General features: G+C 51.9%; 1 long non-coding RNA gene across 1 annotated transcript in view; it reads right to left on the bottom strand.

The window, feature by feature from the left end:
* Window positions 1-2,944, bottom strand: part of LOC109304096 — a 16,981-nt gene extending 14,037 nt beyond the window's left edge. Inside the window, exon 1 of the long non-coding RNA XR_002099291.1 lies at window positions 2,621-2,944. This is a non-coding gene — a long non-coding RNA (uncharacterized LOC109304096). The remainder of the gene's footprint in view (window positions 1-2,620) is intronic.
* Between the last annotated feature and the right edge of the window lie 500 nt (window positions 2,945-3,444).

Here is a 3,444-nt window from a genome sequence, read left to right on the forward strand (position 1 = left end):
GTCCAGAGTGTGTTATATCTTCATCAAACTGTGAAACCCCTCCCTTTACTAATAATCTGTCACAACTTTACAGAACACACACTGAGACCAAAGCGAGCCCCTGCCCCGGCGCCTGGCCCTTCCCTCCCTTGTCAAGAAGGGCTTTATCCGGGCGCGCGGGCGGAGCGGGGGGGTCTCCCGCGGCAACGATCTCCCGGCTCGCTGGGGCCGCTGGCAGAGGAGCCTGCTCCGCCGGGCCCGATCCCGATCCCGCGCGCCCGGAGCAGGCTCTGGGCGGCGAGTGACCCTCTCGGCTGGGCTCTGATCTGGACTCTGGTGGCTTTTTTGCTGCTCCGCAAAGCAGGACGGGGCCCGGTTTTCTCCGCATTGCGGCGTAAGGCTGAATCCCGCGGCCAGTGGCCTCGGACGTGCGCGCAGAGCCGCCGCAGGGCCCGGGCGAGGGGGGCATCCATCATGCCCAGCAACATCCGCCCTGTCCTCCCGCAAAAGGGGCTCGCCCTAGCGTTAACGCCCTTTGAAACAGCCTTTCCACCCAGCTCTGCCCTGAGATCTCAACCTACACATTCCCACTGCACCGCCTGCGAGCGAGTAAGGCACGCCGGCAGGTGCAGCGGGGGCTTCTCTTCTTCCCCTTCCTTTCTTTTTTAATTTCAAGACTCATTTCTTAAAAAAATAAATAAATAGAAGCATCGAAATGCACCGAGTCACACGTGTGTGTCCACACCCCCACACACGGAGAGACACCCACACGTTTAGGAGAAAATACATGACTCCCCATCCTCTGTGCCGCCTCGCAGTGCCTTGCTATTGATTATATTTGAGGGCTCCAGTCCTGAAATGTGCGGCCCCTCTGTACCCCGTGCATCGATCAGCCACGCGGCTCCCTGCCTATTCACCAGCCAGAGGATCGTTCCGGATGATTCTAGTTTTAGTAATAATCAATGATCTATCCCGGGAATTGTTTCAGGCGCAAATCTGATGCAATGAAAGGCATTAGTCTAATGGGGTTTGTCGTGCAGAAGCTGTTGATATTATGTTGTCATTCATCTCATTTAAAGTCCGCGGAAACGCATTCATAAGATTGTTTCTTTATTTTTTTTTCTTTTCTCCCCTTTTCTGGCCGTTTTAAAGAAAAATCGCTTTCTTTGGCTGTTTGCTTTAGGGCTTTTCATCCGCGTGTTTCAGATAAGAAAAGAAACCAGGTTCTTTTATTTTTCGATTGGATCCGAATTCCTATTTGGGAGCCTTTTGATGTCCCCATTTAGTGCCTTTGACTTCTCCCGTGAATGGCAGCCTTTTGTTTCCGTCCCACATGCCCTTTAAGAAATCCCCCCTTAACCGCCTGGTACCCGCTGATGGATCCGTTTTCAAATGGACCAGAAGGAAAAGGCAACGTGAGAGAGGCCCGTTTCCTTAGTAATTGCTCTCGTTTGGGTGAAAATGCAGAGATTTTGTCTCATGTGGGAGGATATGGAGCAACAGCACCAGCGGGGGTTTCAAACAAAGATTGTCAGCTGCCATCCCTCCGCGAGGGGCTCGGGGCTGGCGCTGGGGCTGGGGCGCCGCTGGCTGCCTGCAGCCTCCCCGCGCCGGCCCGGCTGCTGGAGATGCGCGTTCACTGCCCTCTTGCTGGCGCAGAAGAGAAGGGTCCCCGCGCATCCCCCGGGCTGAGCGCTGCCGCAGGGGCTGGGGCAAGTTATTCTCAGCGGGATTTTGGTCATGAAATAATAATAATAAAAAAACCCCCAAACCCTTCCCCGTCAGCCGCCGGGGGCAGCGAGCCTGGGAAGATCGCCCCCGCTCGGGCTCTCATCCAGAGCACGACTAGCCACGGGGATGCCCCACTTCTTTTTCAAGGCGATGGAACCGCACGACCCAAGGGGCTAAAAGCGCTTTAAAACTCACAGGTGTTTGGGACCTGGCTTCACTGCCCCCCTCCCCCAAACAAGGGGCAGTGTGCTCTGCTCGGGCTCGGATGCCTGCTGAGTCCGCGAGTTCACTTCGGCGGAGTGGGGGGAAAGGCGCCTTTCCCACCGGAGATGCTCTGCCCAGCACATGCACAAAGCCTGTTGATCGCCATTAAGAGAGGGCTGCACTGCAGCTGAATGCTCCTTGCGGTCCCTACAAACTGTCCCCTCGTCTGAATCGCACTCGGGACAATTCAGTGTCAAGAGAAATAGCACACAGGGAAGAAAAAAAAAGGCAGGGTGGGTCATTTCCAGCGATTCTCTCCCCTTCAGCCTGGTTGGCATCGCCTTTCTGGGTGCCCGGGGAGCTTGCCCAGGCGACCCCCCAGCAGGTAGCTTAATCTCAGTCTCCTTGCTCTACTTCTTTTTTGGCAGGACTAAAAGTATCGCTTTTTCCTGGGGGAGGGGGGCTCTTCAGGGCAGACACCGCTTCCCCAAAGAGCCAGGGCTCACGGGGGTTCTCCGAGGGATCTAGTCTCCAAGGGAAAACCTTGCACTGTAGAGCGAAAAAAAATCCAGCAAAGAGCCACTAGAATACAAATGCTGGAGGAAAAAAATCTGCGGATATTTGGAAACAAATCGGTATCCAGACATAACATTTCTATTCTGCATATACAATGGCAATAAGAGCAGAGGGAAAGGTGCCTACTTACGTTCAAGGCGAGTGCAATCCCTGCCGCACTGACCTGCCTCCTGCGCTGTAGATTATTTTATACATTTCTCCCCGATACTTATAAACAAGTGGAAATTTTGCATCCAACTGCACCATTTTATACATGATGAGCCATCAGTAATAGGATTATTAAACAAAAACCGTCTGAGGCGCTGGCGTTAACCTTTTTTAAAATGGCTAATTAGGTTTTGCACAGAAAAATTAGATTTAACATTGCTTACATTGCCCACATTTTCGGTTGATGCTACAATAATTTGGGGGGTAGGACGGGTAAAACAATTCGTAGAGATAATAAAAAATTAACTATTTTAACATACATTACAGGTTCCCTATACTAGGAGAAGGCAAAGAATATTTTCATGATCAAATATTATATACATAAAACTAATTATCTTTCGCTGCTGCCTCCATCAATTACGGAGGAGAAGAGGTGCCGGGTACCCTCTTGCGGCTGGATGTAGAAATGCATTTCCCAGATCTAAAATGAGAAATGGCTTTTTTTTTCCCTTTTAAAATGCACTAGTTGGGGGACAATACAGGTCTTTTAATGACTTTGTAGAGAGATTCATATTCGCAGGTAACACAGCAGTGGGCGGGAGGATGCTGGTTCTTAGGGGACAGGATCTGGACAGCTCTCCAGAAGAAGAATGACAAAAGGGGTCGGCAGAAGGTATCGCAGTAAACGCACTACACAAAGAGTCCTTCACGATTTCTGACAGAGGACTTTCACGTCAGGAATCCGAAATCGCCAGAGCTCCCCGAGGTGCCCAGACAGACAGACAGACAGTTGCATGGGCAGCCCTG

The sequence above is a fragment of the Gavialis gangeticus genome, unplaced genomic scaffold (assembly GCF_001723915.1).
Source record: "Gavialis gangeticus isolate Ggan-Ray unplaced genomic scaffold, GavGan_comp1, whole genome shotgun sequence".
Taxonomy (NCBI): Eukaryota; Metazoa; Chordata; order Crocodylia; family Gavialidae; genus Gavialis; species Gavialis gangeticus.